The 20,951-nt window shown below is 46.9% G+C and overlaps 1 protein-coding gene across 2 annotated transcripts in view; it reads left to right on the top strand.

The window, feature by feature from the left end:
• LOC137299492 (aquaporin-1-like) overlaps positions 1 to 20,951 on the top strand; it is a 62,948-nt gene that overhangs the window by 18,761 nt on the left and 23,236 nt on the right. The window lies entirely within an intron of this gene.

Here is a 20,951-nt window from a genome sequence, read left to right as displayed (position 1 = left end):
AACAGACACCAAAAAGGTCCATAATCCAGGGATTCAAGTCCATTCTTTCAGTCTTCCTTAAAAGCCGGTATTAAAAGTCCAAATTGAAAAGTCCAAAATCCTTCACTTCTGAGGCATAGAGAACAAGGTCCACTCAGGGAGAGAAGATTCTATAAAAATGCGCAATTATAACAGCCCTTAGGAGGCAATAAAGAACTTATGATATCTGGCTGGTTTGTTGGTCCCATAAATCCTTCAAACAAACTGTATGATTGCTTTAATTTGTTTGTCCTAGAAACCTAGCAATGAAAGGTGATTTTTTAATATATATCTATTGTTTATGGTGTGCACATTGCACAGCACCACTCAGGTTAACCCTTAGTATTCCGGCAGTCCCCAGTTTCATGATATTTTCATCTCATTCCCATAAAACGAATCTGGCCGAGCGTCACGTGGGTAGAGTGGGGCATGGAGGACAGGCGAGCCTGATTGGTGGCATCGCTGATTTTCCAGTGATTAAAATTCAAGACCGGGAAAATGTTTCCATTGAAAGTCACCAAATGGACTCCTCCTCACAAAACTTGCCCTCGTGATTATTTTTTTCTTTGCCAGAGGTTAAATTTTGGTTCAAAAGTATTCTGCATGTGACGGTGTTTTCTTCATCACGTTCAAACCAATAAAAGTGAAATTAATACTCTTGTAACATTCATGGTTCTGTGCACGTTCCTCCCCCCCGCCCCTTTCAATAAACACCCAAACAAAGTTATGAGTGAGAAATTGAGAAACCAAGGCCCTTCGCTCTTGAAGGGCATCGACTGACAGGGATATACAAGAAGTAAATGTTATTGAAAAGGTACAGAACACTACGGCACACTCAACCATCTTAGTAAGTATAGGCTCCAACTAGGAAAAGGCAAATTTCGGACTTGATGCAGGAAGTATTTCTTCACACAAAGAGTGATCAGCAAATGCTACGGACTCCGAATGGATAGTGGAAAAAGACCTTGGGCACTAAATTGGGCCGTGTAGCGCCCGTTGTTTCGGCCCTGCACGGCCTCCCGAAGAGCCAAGATGGCGTCTTGGCTGCGCATGCACGTTTCCAGCGTGACGTGTGCTGGACGCCATCTTGGTATAGGAGTTAGCGCAGGCGCAGATAACGAACGCCGGGAGCATGTAAAGAAATGAGAAAATGGATACAATCAGTGTGCAACGCTGATTTAAAGTGATAGACACTATTTTGGGACTTAACGCTCAACTCAACGCACAGTCTTAACCCCAACCATCTGTCTTAGAGTGCCTGGAGGACCCTCCCAGCGCTATTTAAAGGGACCATGCAGGATTTACAGGTTAGTGGCTGGATTATTGCTTCTGGCTGCCAAGACATTTGTAACTGTTTTTGGAGGTCTCCTATACTTGAATACTAGGACGCGGGGACATAGCCTAACATTTAGAGCCAGGACGTGCAGGAGTGAAGTTAGGAAATGCTTCTACACGCAAAGGATGGGAGAAGTTTGGAACGCTCTTCTGCAAATGGCAGTTGATGCTAGCTCAATTGTAAATTCTAAATCTGAGAAAACAAGGGTATTATGAGATATGGGGCTAAGGCGGATATATGGAGTTAGGTCACAGGTCCACCGTGATCTCATTGGAAGAGTTGAATACTGATAGAAAGAGTTTGTTGGTATGTGGGTGATGGGGGATGTGGTGTGTGGAGCAGTGGATGCGGCTAGTGGTGCAGTTGGTAGGAGACGCCACTTGACAGTTGACCTCACTCACCTTGACGACTTGTGTCAAAGCATTGAACTTCTTCCTGCACTGCATCCATGTTCATGATGCTGTACGATTGGCATTGACTTCGTCCCCCGCTGCCTCCCACTGCCTTTTGGGCATATGTCTGGAGGGACTCTTCCCCCCCCCCCGCCCACTGTGCATATAGGATGTCCCTTCTTCTGTCCACCTCTTGCACCAAGGCCTCTAGAGCATCAGCAGAGAACCTTGGTGCTTGGACTCTCGCAGGCCTGGTACCAACTCATATGGGCAGATTGGTGAGGTCTGGCATGCAGATTAGAGGAAGTTGGATTTAGTAGCGTGCAACCTTTGTAGAATCATAGATTCATAGAAAGGTTACAGCACAGAAGAAGGCCATTTGGCCCATTGAGTCCGTGCCGGCCCTGTGCAAGAGCAATCCAGCTAGTCCCACTCCCCCGCCCTATCCCCGTAGCCCTGCAAATTTTTTCCTTTCAAGTACTTATCCAGTTCCCTTTTGAAGGCCATGATTGAATCTGCCTCCACCACCCCCTTGGACAGTGAATTCCAGATCCCAACCACTCACTGTGTAAAGAAGTTTTTCCTCATGTCATCTTTGGTTCTTTTGCCAATCACCTTAAATCTATATCCTCTGGTTCTTGACCCTTCTGCCAATGGGAATAGTTTCTCTCTATCTACTCTGTCTAGACTCTTCATGATTTTAAATACCTCTATCAAATCTCCTCGCAACCGTCTCTGTTCCAAGGAGAACAATCCCAGCTTCTCCAGTCTATCCACGTAACTAAAGTCCCTCATCCCTGGAATCATTCTAGTAAATCTCTTCTGCACCATCTCTGAGGCCTTCACATCTTTCCTGAAGTGCGGTGCCCAGAACTGGACACAATACTCTAGTTATGTTGTGGCCAAATCAGTGTTTTACAAAGGTTCATCATGACTTCCATACTTTTGTACTCTATGCCTCTATTTATCCCGTATGCCTTTTTAACCGCTTTCTCAACTTGCCCTGCCACCTTCAATGATTTGTGTACATATACCCCCAGATCTCTCTATTCCTGTACCCCTTTTAGAGTTGTGCCCTCTAGTTTATATTGCCTCTCCTCGTTCTTCCTACTGAAATGTATCTCTGTGCATTTTTTTGCATTAAATTTCATCTGCCACGTGCACACCCATGCCACCAGCCTGTTTATATCCTCTTGAAGTCTATCACTATCCTTCTCACTGTTCACGACCCTTCCAAGTTTTGTGTCACCTGCAAATTTTGAAATTGTGCCCTGTACACCCAAGTCCAAGTCATTAATATATATCAAGAAAAGCAGTGGTCCCAGCACTGACCCCTGGGGAACACCAATGTACACCTCCCTCCAGTCCGAAAAACAACCGTTCACCACTACTCTCTGTTTCCTGTCACTTAGCCAATTCTGTATCCATGTTGCTACTATCCCATTTAGTCCATGGGCCACAATCTTGATGATAAGCCTACCATGCGGCACTTTATCAATCGCCTTTTGAAAGTCCATATACACCACATCAACTGCATTGCCCTCACCTACCCTCTCTGTTACCTCATCAAAAAACTCTATCAGGTTAGTTAAACACGATTTGCCTTTAACAAATCCGTGCTGGCTTTCCCTAATCAATCCACACTCATCCAAGTGACTATTAATTCTGACCCGGATTATCATTTCGAAAAGTTTCCCCACCACCGAGGTTAAACTGACTGGCCTATAGTTGCTGGGTTTATCTTTACACCCTTTTTTGAACAAGGGTGTAAAATTTGCAATTCTCCAGTCCTCCGGCACCACCCCCGTATCTACGGATGCTTGGAAGATTATGGCCAGTATCTCCGCAATTTCCACCCTTACTTCCCTCAGCAACCAAGGATGCATCCCATCCAGACCAGGTGACTTATCTACTTTAAGTACAGCTAGCCTTTCTAGTTCCTCTTTTTTTAACAATTTTTAGTCCATCCGGTATCTTAACTATATCTTCCTTTACTGAGACTCTGGTAGCATCTTCTTCCTTGGTAAAGACAGATGCAAAGTACTCATTTAGTACCTCAGCCATGCCCTCTGCCTCCATGAGTAGATCTCCTTTATGGACCCTTATCAGTCCCACCCCTCCTCTTACTACCCGTTTACTGTTTACATGCCTGTAGAAGACTTTTGGATTCCCTTTTATGTTGGCCGCCAGTCTATTCTCACACTCTCTCTTTGCCCCTCTTATTTCCTTTTTCACTTCCCCTTTGAACTTTTTGTATTCTGCCTGGTTCTCACTTGTATTATCAACCTGACATCTGTCATATGCCCCTTTTTTCCATTTCATCTTACTCTCTATCTCTTTTGTTATCCAGGGAGCTCAGGCTTTAGTTGCCCTACCTTTCCCCCTCGTGGGAATGTGCCTAGACTGTACCCGAACCATCTCCTCCTTAAAGGCCACCCATTGTTCAATTACAGTTTTGCCTGCCAATCTTTGATTCCAATTTACCCGGGCCAGGTCAGTTCTCATCCCATTGAAATTGGTCCTCCTCCAATTGAGTATTTTTACTTTAGAGTGGTCCGTGTCTTTTTCCATCGCTAGTCTAAACCTTGTGATACTATGATCGCTGTTCCATAAATGCTCCCCCATTGATACTTGCTCCACTTGGCCCACCTCAATCCCTAGAGCCAAGTACAGCAATGCCTCCTTCCTCGTTGGGCCACAAATGTACTGGTCAAGAAAGTTATCCTGAGCACATTTCAAAAATTCCTCCTCCTCTTTGCCCCTTATATTATTATTGTTATCCCAGTCTATATTAGGATAGTTGAAGTCCCCCATTATCATTACTCTATGGCTTTTGCACCTCTCTGTAATTTCCCTGCAAATTTGCTCCTCTATCTCCTTCCCACAAGCTGATGGCCTAGAGAATACACCCAGTAGTGTAATGGCACCTCTATTGTTTCTTAACTCTAACCAAATGGGTTCTGTCCTTGACCCCTCCAGGACTGCAATATTCTCCTTAATCAATACTGGCACCCCCCCCGCCCCCCCCCCCCCCCCACTCTCCTATCTTTCCTTCCCTATCTTTCCTGAACACCTTGTATCCAGGAATATTTAGTACCCAATCCTGCCCTTTTTTGAGCCAGGTCTCCGTTATCACCACAACATCATATTCCCATGTGGCTTTGTTCAATGTTTTAACATAATTCATCAGTTTGTAAACATAGGGACGGGACCTGCATCTATGTTTTACATATGTGATGTCTGATCTCCGTTCAGACTTCGTGCAGACAGCAGACTGTTATTTTCAGCAAATAACAGGTACCAGCTACCTTTAAGAGACAGCCTGCCTTTAAGAGATTTGAGCTCCCCCTGCTGGTGGAAGGTGCGAATTGTATGGAATCCTCATTCAACGCTGATTTCCAACACAGATTGCAGTTATGTCCTCAGGGCGGACGAAAGTCTCATCCTGCCTGGGCAAGGGCCATTGGGCGCAGGGTAATAGCGGATCACACTACCCCCGCCCAATAACAGGCCCGATCCAATTTTCCCCCACTTGGATTTAGTTAAGGGACGGTTCTATTATCTGTTGGGGACGGTATAGGTTTCAATATGGACAGTACTGTAGTGTCACAGTAGCTTAGTTAAAATATGGACAAGTTAAAACATTTGTTTCTTTGGTTGTTTATTTGTTTGTTTGTTTCTTTCCTTTTGAGGTGCCGAATGGATTTTTTTTATTCGTTCATGGGATGTGGGCGTCGCTGGCGAGGCCGGCATTTATTGCCCATCCCGAATTGCCCTTGAGAAGGTGGTGGTGAGCCGCCTTCTTGAACCGCTGCAGATGATCCATCTCGGCCTCCTCCCGATATCCCCACCATCACAGAAGCCAGTCTTCAGACAGTTTGATTCACTCCACGTGTTATCAAGAAATGGCTGAGTGCACTGGATACAACAAAGGCTATGGGCCCCGACAACATCCCGGCTGTAGTGCTGAAGACTTGTGCTCCAGAACTAGCCGCGCCTCTAGCCAAGCTGTTCCAGTACAGCTACAACACTGGCATTTACCCGACAATGCGGAAAATTGCCCAGGTATGATCTGTCCACAAAAACACTGGTTAGGCCACAGCTGGAGTACTGTGTGCAGTTCTGGTCGCCACACTACAGGAAGGATGTGATCGCTTTGGAGAGGGTGCAGAGGAGATTCACCAGGATGTTACCAGGGCTGGAGCGCTTCAGCTATGAAGAGAGACTGGGAAGATTGGGTTTGTTTTCCTTGGAGCAGAGGAGGCTGAGGGGGGACATGATTGAGGTGTACAAAATTATGAGGGGCACAGATAGGATGGATACTAAGGAGCTTTTTCCCTTCGTTGAGGGTTCTATAACAAGGGGACATAGATTCAAGGTAAAAGGCGGGAGGTTTAGAGGGGATTTGAGAAAGAACTTTTTCACCCAGAGGGTGGTTGGAGTCTGGAACTCACTGCCTGAAAGGGTTGTGGAGGCAGGAACCCTCACAACATTCAAGAAGCATTTGGATGAGCACTTGAAATGCCATAGCATACAAGGCTACGGACCAAATGCTGGAATATGGGATTAGAGTAGACAGGGCTGATGGCCGGCGCGGACACGATGGGCCGAAGGGCCTCTATCCGTGCTGTATAACTCTATGACTCTATGACTCTAAAATCCAATCCGGCCAATTACCGCCCCATCAGTCTACTCTCATCATCAGCAGCAAAGTGATGGAAGGTGTCGTCGACAGTGCTATCAAGCGGCACTTACTCACCAATAACCTGCACACCGATGCTCAGTTTTGGTTCCGCCAGGACCACTCAGTCCAGACCTCATTACAGCCTTGGTCCAAACATGGACAAAAGAGCTGAATTCCAGAGGTGAGGTGAGAGTGACTGCCCTTGACATCAAGGCAGCATTTGACCGAGTGTGGCACCAAGGAGCCCTAGTAAAATTGAAGTCAATGGGAATCAGGGAAAAACTCTCCAGTGGCTGGAGTCATACCTAGCACAAAGGAAGATGGTAGTGGTTGTTGGAGGCCAATCATCTCAGCCCCAGGACATTGCTGCAGGAGCTCCTCAGGGCAGTGTCCTGGGCCCAACCATCTTCAGCTGCTTCATCAATGACCTTCCTTCCATCATCAGGTCAGAAATGGGGATGTTCGCTGATGATTGCACAGTGTTCAGTTCCATTCGCAGCCCCTCAGATAATGAAGCAGTCCAAGCCCGCATGCAGCAAGACCTGGACAACATCCAGGCTTGGGCCGATAAGTGGCAAGTAACATTCGCACCAGACAAGTGCCAGGCAATGATCATCTCCAACAAGAGAGAATCTAACTACCTCCACTTGACATTCAATGGCATTACCATCGCCGAATCCCCCACCATCAACATCCTGGGGGTCACCATTGACCAGAAACTTAACTGGACCATCCATATAAATACTGTGGCTACAAGAGCAGTTCAGAGGCTGGGTATTCTGCGGCGAGTGACTTACCTCCTGACTCCCCAAAGCCTTTCCACCATCTACAAGGCACAAGTCAGGAGTGTGATGAAATACTCTCCACTTGCCTGGATGAGTGCAGCTCCAACAACACTCAAGAAGCTCAAATCCATCCAGGACAAAGCAGCCCGCTTGATTGGCACCCCATCCACCACCCTAAACATTCACTCCCTTCACCACCGGCGCATTGTGGCTGCAGTGTGTACCATCCACAGGATGCACTGCAGCAACTCACCAAGGCTTCTTCGACGGCACCTCCCAAACCCGCGACCTCTACCACCTAGAAGGACAAGAGCAGCAGGCACATGGGAACAACACCACCTGCACGTTCCCCTCCAAGTCACACACCATCCCGACTTGGAAATATATCGCCGTTCCTTCATCGTTGCTGGGCCAAAATCCTGGAACTCCCTTCCTAACAGCACTGTGGGAGAACCTTCACCACACGGACTGCAGCGGTTCAAGAAGGCGGCTCACCACCACCTTCTCGAGGGCAATTAGGGATGGGCAATAAATGCCGGCCTCGCCAGCGACGCCCACATCCTATGAACGAATAAAAACACAGTAACATATTTTCTACATTGACATCATAAACATAATAAGGCCAATACAAGCCTTGACACTAATGCTTGCATTTATCTGGTTATATAGTATCATAGTGGGTACAGCACAGGATTCGGCCCATCGTGCCTGTGCTGGCTCTTTGAAAGAGCTATCCAATTAGTCCCACTCCCCTGCTCTTTCCCCATAGCCCTGTAAATTTTTTCCCTTCAAGTATTTCTCGAATTCCCTTTTGAAAGTTACTATTGAATCTGCTTCCACCGCCCTTTCAGGCAGTGCATTCCAGATCATAACAACTCACAGTGTAAAAAAATGTTTCCTCATGTCACCTCTGGTTCTTTTGCCGATCACCTTAAATCTGTGTCCTCTGGTTACTGACCCTTCTGCCACTGGAAACAGTTTCTCCTTATTTACTCTATCAAAACCCTTCATGATCTTGAACACTTTTATCACATTTCCGCTTAACCTTATGTGTTCTAAGGAGAACAATCCCAGCTTCCTATCATGTCAAATTATCAGAAGTCCAGGAGAACCTTTTCCTGTTTTTGAAATAGAACTCTGATCACTCTTAATTTTCCCTGATGTTTGAAAGTGTATTCTGAAATCAAAATAGCAAAGTGTTTAAAAACTCAGAATCCATTTACAGCCTTGATAAACTCAGACGTCAATGAAAGAATAAAGACCTGCATTTATATAGCGCCTTTCAGAATCTCAGGACACCCCAAAGAGCTTTATTACCAATGAGCTACTTTTGAAGTGTAGTCACTGTTGCAATGTAGGAAACACGGCAGCCAATTTGTGCACAGCAAGATCCCACAAACAGCAATGAGATAATGACCAGATCATCTGTTTTAGTGATGTTGGTTGAGGGATAAATATTGGTCAGGAGAACTCCCTTGCTCTTCTTTGAAATAGTGCTGTGGGATCTTTGGCATTCACCTGAGAGGACAGATGGGGCCTTGGTTTAACATCTCATCTGAAAGACGGCACCTCCGACAGTGCAGCACTCCCTCAGTCGTGCACTGGGAGTGGCAGCCTGGATTTTGTGCTCAAATCTCCGGAGTGGGACTTGAACCCACATCCTTCTGACTCAGAATGGCGAGTACTACCCGATGAACCACGGCTGGTCTCCACATTAACATTTTGCTTTTGTACTCTATACTCCTATTTATAAAACCTATTCATCACATTTTTATTTTTGCTCCATTACTTTGTCCGTGGTTTCCACTTGGGTGAATCATCCTCATCTGGGCAGCGGTGAAAGAAGCCATAAAAGGAGAAATAATTGTGAAGCTGAATTTGACTGCAATGCTTGTTCCTCAGAAGGAGACTGCGGTGTGCTGGGGATGTCACCATGCCCCATTGCCCGACAGCTGGCTGCACATTTTAATCCCATTAATTTGATCTGGATGAATAGTGCTATGTATTTCCTTTTTAATAAAAGCACACACACACACACCACAAATACACACAAACGCAAAAACACATACGCGCAGAAATACGCACACAAACACACACACACAAACACACACACACAAACACAAAAACACATGAGGGTAGCAGGACAGGTAAATAAGGTGCTTATGAAGGCATAGGGGATACTTTCCTTTATTAGCCGAGCCATAGAATATAAGAGCAGGGAGGTTATGCTGGAACTGTATAAAACACTAGTTAGGCCACAGCTTGAGTACTACGCACAGTTCTGGTCACCACATTACAGGAAGGATGTGATTGCACTAGAGAGGGTGCAGAGGAGATTTATGAGGATGTTGCCAGGACTGGAGAATTTTAGCTATAAGAACATAAGAAATAGGAGCAGGAGTAGGCCAATCGGCCCCTCGAGCCTGCTCCGCCATTCAATAAGATCATGGCTGATCTGATCCTAACCTCAAATCTAAATTCATGTCCAATTTCCTGCCCGCTCCCCGTAACCCCTAATTCCCTTTACTTCTAGGAAACTGTCTATTGCTGTTTTAAATTTATTTAATGATGTAGCTATGAGGAAAGATTGGATAGGCTGGGGTTGTTTTCTTTGGAACAAAGGAGGCTGAGGGGAGATTTAATTGAGGTCTATAAAATTATGACGGGAATAGGTAGAGTGGATAGGAAGGATCTATTTCCCTTAGCAGAGGGATCAGTGACCAGGGGGCATAGATTTAAAGTGATTGGTAGAAGGATTAGAGGGGAGTTCAGGAGAGATTTTTTCACCCAGAGAGTGGTGGGGGTCTGGAACTCACTGCCTGAGAGGGTGGTAGAGGCAGAAACCCTCAACTCATTTAAAAAGTACTTGGATGTGCACTTGAAGTGCCGTAACCTACAGGGCTACGGACCAAGTGCTGGAAAGTGGGATTAAGCTGGATAGCTTTTCTTCGGCTGGCACAGACACAATGGGCCAAATGGCCTCCCTGTGCAGTAAATTTCTATGATTCTATGATTCTACATAAACAAACACACACACACACACACACAAATGCACACACACAAATACATATACACACACAAACACACACACAAAAACACACAAGCACTAATAAACACACAAACACACATACATAAACACACACAAGTACACACACAAATACACAAATAAGCAAGTACACCAACAAACAAACACACACACAAATCCACTCACAAACACACACATAAACAGATACTTTCATCTGCATGGGTTTCAAAATGGAACTTTCCTCTCTTGCCCCTTCCCACTTGCAAATATACAGCCCTACATGCCCTTGCACTCTCATGCACACTACATCCATGGAGGCTTACACCTCCATTCACCCATCACCCCCTGTGCTCGCTGACCTACATTGGCTCCCGGTCCACCCACGCCTTGATATTAAAATTCTCATCCTTGTTTTCAAATCCCTCATGGCCTCGCCCCTCCCTATCTCTGTAACCTCCTCCAGCCCTACGACCCTCCGAGATCTCTGCGCTCTTCCAATTCCGGCCTCTTGCGCATCCCCAATTTTAATCGCTCCACCATTGGCGGCCGTGCCTTCAGCTGCCTAGGCTCGAAGCTCTGGAATTCCCTCCCTAATCCTCTCTGCCTCTTTCTCCTCCTTTAAGACGCTCCTTAAATCCTGCTTCTTTGACCAAGCTTTTGGTCACCTGTACTAATATCTCCTTATGTGGCTGGGTGTCAATTTTTGTTTGATAATTGCTCCTGTGAAGCGTCTTGGAACATTTTACTATGTTAAAGATGCTATATAAATGCCGTCATATAAGTCCCACCTTCTCCTGCCAGGCTGATATGGTTTAACCTCCAGTACTGTTCCAGCCTACGCTTCTATACGAGTTACTATCTCGGTCAACTCTTAGCGACTTCCTTTCAAGGTTGAAAAGCCCAAGTATTTTCAGTTACTAAGGTGTCACAATATATATATATGTTTAAAAATAGCCTGGCCTGATCTATAACCAAAATAAGAGTGCTTGACGCAGGATACTAAAGAAAGAACCTACATTTATATAGTGCCTTTCACAACCTCAGGATCCCCCAAAGCGCTTTACAGCCAATTAAGTATTTTTGAAGTGTAGTCACTGTTGTAATGTAGGAAATGCGGCAGCCAATTTGTGCACAGCAAGATCCCACAAACAGCAATGAGATAAATGACCAGATCATCTGATTTTTTAGTGGTGTTGGTTGAGGGATAAATATTGGCCAGGACACCAGGGAGAATTTCCCTGCTCTTCTTCGAAATAGTGGCTGTGGAATCTTTTACGTCCACCTGAAAGGGCAGACAGGGCCTCGGTTTAACGTCTCATCTGAAAGATGGCACCTCCGACAGTGCAACGCTCCCTCAGTACTGCACTGGAGTGTCAGCTTAGATTATTTGCTCAAGTCTCTGGAGTGGGGCTTGAACCCAAGACTTTCTGACTCAGAGGTGAGAGTGCCACCCATTGAAAGTGGGGGAAAAGCTCCATTCTCCAGCCCCAACCTTACCATGCAGATAAGCACAAACCTTCTTTGCCAAAACAGTGCGGGTTTTCAATCCCTCGGCTTAGGCTTGATTCCAAACTAGACCACAGAGGCGGTGCGTCAATCCAATACACTAGTCGGGTCCTCGATAACTCAACAGTGTGCTGAGCTCAGCTCAGGTAGTGCGTGAATGAACATTTCTCAGGAGTGCGTGTTCTTCCTTAACAAAAACGGACGGTGTTTCTATCTCCTTCTTTAAACAGAATAGATGATGAAACACCTTCTCCCTGAGTTGCTACAGTCCTTGTGCCGAAGGTGTTAAGTAGGGAATTCCAAGGAACAACAACACATGTCCAAGTCAGGATGGTGTGAGACTTGGAGGTGATGCAAATACTCGTTTGTCACTTTTAGCGTAATGAGAATCTTTTAATCAGATTTTCATCGAGCATTATCAAGGACATTCTTTTCCAAGATGGTTTATTCCATTTGTTAATAGTGAGCTGGTAATTGTACCTGTATGTGAATAGCTCTTTCAAAGAGCTGGCCACAGGCACGACGGGCCGAATGGCCTCCTTCTGTGCTGTATGATGCTATGATTCCATGATGCCGTTCCCGTGACATTGCAGCTCTTGCCTTTCGCGGTGATAGGGGAGGGAGGTGCTGTTGAAATAACCTTGGTGAGCAGCTACAGTGCATCCTGTAGATAATAAATACTGCAGCCACAGCACGCTGGTGGTGGAGGGGATGGTGATTGAGTCTGGGGGATGGGGCGCTGATCAAGCGGACTGCTCTGTCCAGAATGGTGTCGAGCTTCTTGAGTGTTGTTGGGGCTGAATCCATCCAGGCGAGTGGCAAATATTCCATGACTTGAGCTTTCTAGCTGGTGGAAATGTCTTTCGAGAGGTCAGGAGATAAGCCACTCATTGCAGAGTGCCCAGCCTCTGCTCTTTCTTGTAACCACAGTGTTGATATGGATGGTCCAGTTAAGTATCTGGTCAATGGTGACCCTCCCCAGATGTTGATAGTGGGGGACTCGGTGATGGGATTGCTTTGTCCACCCAATGTCCACAATAACTTACCTCAGTGTTAATCAGGATTATACATATATTGTAACTAGACCTAATTAGGTTTACAATCTGGATTCTGTGGACTCTGGGAGTCCCACAAGACCATCAGTTTTCAGTCTGACTGGGGCTGGGAATGCTACATGCTGCAAGCACAGTGCCTCGAGAATTCGATCCATACATTACTAAATATCTTGTATAGGCTACGTGCTTCCTGCTCACAAACCTTACTTGCCGTGGTCATGATTTTCTGTCAACATTGAACAGTGCAAATTGCTCTGTTGAAATCCCTCCATGGCCTTGCCCCTCCCTAACCTCCTCCAGCCCTACAACGCTCCGAGATCTCTGTAACCTCCTCCAGCCCTACAACGCTCCGAGATCTCTGTAACCTCCTCCAGCCCTACAACCCTCCGAGATCTCTGTAACCTCCTCCAGCCCTACAACCCTCCGAGATCTCTGTAACCTCCTCCAGCCCTACAACCCTCCGAGATCTCTGTAACCTCCTCCAGCCCTACAACCCTCCGAGATCTCTGTAACCTCCTCCAGCCCTACAACCCTCCGAGATCTCTGCGCTCCCCCAATTCCGGCCTCTTGCGCATCCCCCGATTTTCATCGCTCCGCCATTGGCGGCCGTGTCTTCAGGCCCTAAACCTCCCTAAACCTCTCTACCTTTCTCTCTGCTCCTTTAAGACGCTCCTTAAAACCGACCTCTTTGACCAGTCTTCTGGTCACCTGTCCTAATATCTCTTTATGCGGCTCGGATTCAGATTTTGTTTGATAATCGCTCCTGTGAAGCGCCGTGGAACATGTTATTACGTTAAAGGCGCTATATAAATGCAAGTTGCTGTTGATGTTGTTGTCAACATGTAATCTCGGCAGGTCAACGGTCAACCTGTCCTGAGGTAATGCACGCTCTGCCCACTAGGTGGCTCTGTGAAACAAATTTCTGAAGCTTCTCTCCTGACTCCATCGCCATGTTGTACGTTAAAAAATAACTACATTTCTCAACTGATCGTGGCAAATATTTGTAGGGGATACCAGGGACTGCATCAGTAAAAGAAAGAAACTGTTACATTTATATAGCGTCTTTCACGGCCTCAGGATGTCCCAAAACCCTTAACAGCCAATGAAGTACTTTTTGAAGAGGAGTTGCTGTTGTAATGTAGGAAACACTGCAGCCAATTTGCGCACAGCAAGATCCAAAAAACAGCGATGAGATAAAGACCAGATAATTTGTTTTTTTAGTGATGTTGGTTGAGGGATAAATATTGGCCCAGGACACTGGGCAGAACTCTCTTTTAACATCCGTGTAATCGTTTACCTTCACCTTAGAGGGCAAACTCAGCCTTGGTTCAACGTCTCATCCAAAGGACGGCACCTTCCGACAGTGCGGCACTGCAGTGTCAGCCGAGATTATGTGCTCAAGTTCTTGAGTGGGCTTTGAATCCATCACCTTCTGACTTTACTGGGGATCCCAGGGAGTGTGTCAATATTTACAGGGGATCCCAGGGAGTGTGTCAACATTTACAGGGGATCCCAGGGAGTGTGTCAATATTTACAGCGGATCCCAGGGAGTGTGTCAGTATTTACAGGGGATCCCAGGGTGTGTCAATATTTACAGGGGATCCCAGGGAGTGTGTCAATATTTACAGGGGATCCCAGGGAGTGTGTCAATATTTACAGGGGATCCCAGGGAGTGTGTCAGTATTTACAGGGGATCCCAGGGTGTGTCAATATTTACAGGGGATCCCAGGGAGTGTGTCAATATTTACAGGGGATCCCAGGGAGTGTGTCAATATTTACAGGGGATCCCAGGGAGTGTGTCAGTATTTACAGGGGATCCCAGGGTGTGTCAATATTTACAGGGGATCCCAGGGAGTGTGTCAATATTTACAGGGGATCCCAGGGTGTGTGTCAATATTTACAGGGGATCCCAGGGAGTGTGTCAGTATTTACAGGGGATCCCAGGGTGTGTCAATATTTACAGGGGATCCCAGGGAGTGTGTCAATATTTACAGGGGATCCCAGGGAGTGTGTCAATATTTACAGGGGATCCCAGGGAGTGTGTCAGTATTTACAGGGGATCCCAGGGTGTGTCAATATTTACAGGGGATCCCAGGGAGTGTGTCAACATTTACAGGGGATCCCAGGGAGTGTGTCAGTATTTACAGGGGATCCCAGGGAGTGTGTCAACATTTACAGGGGATCCCAGGGAGTGTGTCAGTATTTACAGGGGATCCCAGGGAGTGTATCAGTATTTACAGGGATCCCAGGGAGTGTGTCAATATTTACAGGGGATCCCAGGGTGTGTGTCAGTATTTACAGGGGATCCCAGGGAGTGTGTCAATATTTACAGGGGATCCCAGGGTGTGTGTCAGTATTTACAGGGGATCCCAGGGTGTGTCACTATTTACAGGGGATCCCAGGGAGTGTGTCAATATTTACAGTGGATCCCAGGGAGTGTGTCAATATTTACAGGGATCCCAGGGAGTGTGTCAATATTTACAGGGGATCCCAGGGAGTGTGTCAATATTTACAGGGATCCCAGGGAGTGTGTCAATATTAACAGGGGATCCCAGGGAGTGTGTCAGTATTTACAGGGGATCCCAGGGAGTGTGTCAGTATTTACAGGGGATCCCAGGGAGTGTGTCAATATTTACAGGGGATCCCAGGGAGTGTGTCAGTATTTACAGGGGATCACAGGGAGTGTGTCAATATTTACAGGGGATCCCAGGGAGTGTGTCAGTATTTACAGGGGATCACAGGGAGTGTGTCAATATTTACAGGGGACCCCAGGGAGTGTGTCAGTATTTACAGGGGATCCCAGGGAGTGTGTCAATATTTACAGGGGATCCCAGGGAGTGTGTCAGTATTTACAGGGGATCCCAGGGAGTGTGTCAATATTTACAGGGGATCCCAGCGAGTGTGTCAATATTTACAGGGGATCACAGGGAGTGTGTCAATATTTACAGGGGATCCCAGGGAGTGTGTCAACATTTACAGGGGATCCCAGGGAGTGTGTCAGTATTTACAGGGGATCCCAGGGTGTGTCAATATTTACAGGGGATCCCAGGGAGTGTGTCAATATTTACAGGGGATCCCAGGGAGTGTGTCAATATTTACAGTGGATCCCAGGGAGTGTGTCAATATTTACAGGGGATCCCAGGGAGTGTGTCAGTATTTACAGGGGATCCCAGGGTGTGTCAATATTTACAGTGGATCCCAGGGTGTGTGTCAATATTTACAGTGGATCCCAGGGAGTGTGTCAATATTTACAGGGGATCCCAGGGAGTGTGTCAGTATTTACAGGGGATCACAGGGAGTGTGTCAATATTTACAGGGGATCCCAGGGAGTGTGTCAGTATTTACAGGGGATCACAGGGAGTGTGTCAATATTTACAGGGGATCCCAGGGAGTGTGTCAGTATTTACAGGGGATCACAGGGAGTGTGTCAATATTTACAGGGGACCCCAGGGAGTGTGTCAGTATTTACAGGGGATCCCAGGGAGTGTGTCAATATTTACAGGGGATCCCAGGGAGTGTGTCAGTATTTACAGGGGATCCCAGGGAGTGTGTCAATATTTACAGGGGATCCCAGGGAGTGTGTCAATATTTACAGGGGATCACAGGGAGTGTGTCAATATTTACAGGGGATCCTAGGGAGTGTGTCAATATTTACAGGGGATCCCAGGGAGTGTGTCAGTATTTACAGGGGATCCCAGGGTGTGTCAATATTTACAGGGGATGCCAGGGAGTGTGTCAATATTTACAGGGGATCCCAGGGAGTGTGTCAATATTTACAGGGGATCCCAGGGAGTGTGTCAATATTTACAGTGGATCCCAGGGAGTGTGTCAATATTTACAGGGGATCCCAGGGAGTGTGTCAGTATTTACAGGGGATCCCAGGGAGTGTGTCAACATTTACAGGGGATCCCAGGGAGTGTGTCAGTATTTACAGGGGATCCCAGGGAGTGTATCAGTATTTACAGGGATCCCAGGGAGTGTGTCAATATTTACAGGGGATCCCAGGGTGTGTGTCAGTATTTACAGGGGATCCCAGGGAGTGTGTCAATATTTACAGGGGATCCCAGGGTGTGTGTCAGTATTTACAGGGGATCCCAGGGTGTGTCACTATTTACAGGGGATCCCAGGGAGTGTGTCAATATTTACAGTGGATCCCAGGGAGTGTGTCAATATTTACAGGGATCCCAGGGAGTGTGTCAATATTTACAGGGGATCCCAGGGAGTGTGTCAATATTTACAGGGATCCCAGGGAGTGTGTCAATATTAACAGGGGATCCCAGGGAGTGTGTCAGTATTTACAGGGGATCCCAGGGAGTGTGTCAGTATTTACAGGGGATCCCAGGGAGTGTGTCAATATTTACAGGGGATCCCAGGGAGTGTGTCAGTATTTACAGGGGATCCCAGGGTGTGTCAATATTTACAGTGGATCCCAGGGTGTGTGTCAATATTTACAGTGGGTCCCAGGGAGTGTGTCAATATTTACAGGGGATCCCAGGGAGTGTGTCAGTATTTACAGGGGATCCCAGGGAGTGTGTCAATATTTACAGGGGATCCCAGGGAGTGTGTCAGTATTTACAGGGGATCACAGGGAGTGTGTCAATATTTACAGGGGATCCCAGGGAGTGTGTCAGTATTTACAGGGGATCACAGGGAGTGTGTCAATATTTACAGGGGACCCCAGGGAGTGTGTCAGTATTTACAGGGGATCCCAGGGAGTGTGTCAATATTTACAGGGGATCCCAGGGAGTGTGTCAGTATTTACAGGGATCCCAGGGAGTGTGTCAATATTTACAGGGGATCCCAGGGTGTGTGTCAGTATTTACAGGGGATCCCAGGGTGTGTCACTATTTACAGGGGATCCCAGGGAGTGTGTCAATATTTACAGTGGATCCCAGGGAGTGTGTCAATATTTACAGGGATCCCAGGGAGTGTGTCAATATTTACAGGGGATCCCAGGGAGTGTGTCAATATTTACAGGGATCCCAGGGAGTGTGTCAATATTAACAGGGGATCCCAGGGAGTGTGTCAGTATTTACAGGGGATCCCAGGGAGTGTGTCAGTATTTACAGGGGATCCCAGGGAGTGTGTCAATATTTACAGGGGATCCCAGGGAGTATGTCAGTATTTACAGGGGATCACAGGGAGTGTGTCAATATTTACAGGGGATCCCAGGGAGTGTGTCAGTATTTACAGGGGATCACAGGGAGTGTGTCAATATTTACAGGGGACCCCAGGGAGTGTGTCAGTATTTACAGGGGATCCCAGGGAGTGTGTCAATATTTACAGGGGATCCCAGGGAGTGTGTCAGTATTTACAGGGGATCCCAGGGAGTGTGTCAATATTTACAGGGGATCCCAGCGAGTGTGTCAATATTTACAGGGGATCACAGGGAGTGTGTCAATATTTACAGGGGATCCCAGGGAGTGTGTCAATATTTACAGGGGATCCCAGGGAGTGTGTCAGTATTTACAGGGGATCCCAGGGTGTGTCAATATTTACAGGGGATCCCAGGGAGTGTGTCAATAATTACAGGGGATCCCAGGGAGTGTGTCAATATTTACAGTGGATCCCAGGGAGTGTGTCAATATTTACAGGGGATCCCAGGGAGTGTGTCAGTATTTACAGGGGATCCCAGGGTGTGTCAATATTTACAGTGGATCCCAGGGTGTGTGTCAATATTTACAGTGGATCCCAGGGAGTGTGTCAATATTTACAGGGGATCCCAGGGAGTGTGTCAGTATTTACAGGGGATCCCAGGGAGTGTGTCAATATTTACAGGGGATCCCAGGGAGTGTGTCAGTATTTACAGGGGATCACAGGGAGTGTGTCAATATTTACAGGGGATCCCAGGGAGTGTGTCAGTATTTACAGGGGATCACAGGGAGTGTGTCAATATTTACAGGGGACCCCAGGGAGTGTGTCAGTATTTACAGGGGATCCCAGGGAGTGTGTCAATATTTACAGGGGATCCCAGGGAGTGTGTCAGTATTTACAGGGGATCCCAGGGAGTGTGTCAATATTTACAGGGGATCCCAGGGAGTGTGTCAATATTTACAGGGGATCACAGGGAGTGTGTCAATATTTACAGGGGATCCTAGGGAGTGTGTCAATATTTACAGGGGATCCCAGGGAGTGTGTCAGTATTTACAGGGGATCCCAGGGTGTGTCAATATTTACAGGGGATCCCAGGGAGTGTGTCAATATTTACAGGGGATCCCAGGGAGTGTGTCAATATTTACAGGGGATCCCAGGGAGTGTGTCAATATTTACAGTGGATCCCAGGGAGTGTGTCAATATTTACAGGGGATCCCAGGGAGTGTGTCAGTATTTACAGGGGATCCAAGGGTGTGTCAATATTTACAGTGGATCCCAGGGAGTGTGTCAATATTTACAGTGGATCCCAGGGAGTGTGTCAATATTTACAGGGGATCCCAGGGAGTGTGTCAATATTTACAGGGGATCACAGGGAGTGTGTCAATATTTACAGGGGATCCCAGGGAGTGTGTCAATATTGACAGGGATCCCAGGGAGTTTGTCAATATTTACAGGGGATCACAGGGAGTGTGTCAATATTTACAGGGGATCCCAGGGAGTGTGTCAATATTTACAGGGGATCCCAGGGTGTGTCAATAATTACAGGGGATCCCAGGGAGTGTGTTAATATTTACAGGGGATCCCAGGGAGTGTGTCAATATTTACAGGGGATCCCAGGGAGTGTGTCAATATTTACAGGGGATCACAGGGAGTGTGTCAATATTGACAGGGATCCCAGGGAGTGTGTCAATATTTACAGGGGATCACAGGGAGTGTGTCAATATTTACAGGGGATCCCAGGGAGTGTGTCAATATTGACAGGGATCCTAGGGAGTGTGTCAATATTTACAGGGGATCACAGGGAGTGTGTCAATATTTACAGGGGATCTCAGGGAGTGTGTCAATATTTACAGGGGATCCCAGGGAGTGTGTTAATATTGACAGGGGATCCCAGGGAGTGTGACAATATTTACAGGGGATCCAAGGGAGTGTGTCAGTATTGACAGGGATCCCAGGGAGTGTGTCAATATTTACAGGGGATCACAGGGAGTGTGTCAATATTTACAGGGGATCCCAGGGAGTGTGTCAATATTTACAGGGGATCTCAGGGAGTGTGCTAATATTGACAGGGGATCCCAGGGAGTGTGACAATATTTACAGGGGATCCCAGGTAGTGTGTCAGTATTGACAGGGATCCCAGGGAGTGTGTCAATATTTACAGGGGTTCCCAGGGTGTGTCAATATTTACAGGGGATCCCACGGAGTGTGTCAGTATTTACAGGGGATCCCAGGGAGTGTGTCAATATTTACAGGGGATCCCAGGGAGTGTGTCAATATTTACAGGGGATCCCAGGGAGTGTGTCAATATTTACAGGGGATCCCAGGGTGTGTCAATATTTACCGGGGATCCAAGGGTGTGTCAATATTTACAAGGGATCCCAGGGAGTGTGTCAATATTTACAAGGGATCCCAGGGAGTGTGTCAATATTTACAGGGATCCCAGGGAGTGTCAATATTTACAGGGGATCCCAGAGACTGTGTCAATATTTACAGGGATCCCAGGGAGTTTCACTATTTACAGGGGATCCCAGGGAGTGTGTCAATATTTACAGGGGATCCCAGGGAGTGTGTCAATATTTACAGGGGATCCCAGGGAGTGTGTCAATATTTACAGGGGATCCCAGGGTGTGTGTCAATATTTACAGGGGATCCCAGGGAGTGTGTCAGTATTTACAGGGGATCCCAGGGAGTGTGTCAATATTTACAGGGGATCCCAGGGAGTGTGTCAATATTTACAGGGGATCCCAGGGAGTGTGTCAATATTTACAGGGGATCCCAGGGAGTGTGTCAATATTTACAGGGGATCAGAGGGAGTGTGTCAGTATTTACAGGGGATCCCAGGGTGTGTCAATATTTACAGGGGATCCCAGGGAGTTTGTAAATATTTACAGGGGATCCCAGGGAGTGTGTCAATATTTACAGGGTATCCCAGGGAGTGTGTCAATATTTACAGGGGATCCCAGGGAGTGTGTCAGTATTTACAGGGGATCCCAGGGTGTGTCAATATTTACAGGGGATCCCAGGGAGTGTGTCAATATTTACAGGGGATCCCAGGG

This window comes from Heptranchias perlo, chromosome 2 (assembly GCF_035084215.1).
Source record: "Heptranchias perlo isolate sHepPer1 chromosome 2, sHepPer1.hap1, whole genome shotgun sequence".
NCBI classification, from domain to species: Eukaryota; Metazoa; Chordata; class Chondrichthyes; order Hexanchiformes; family Hexanchidae; genus Heptranchias; species Heptranchias perlo.
The sequence above is the reverse complement of the archived record's forward strand: the minus strand, read 5'-3'. Positions and strand labels throughout refer to the sequence as shown.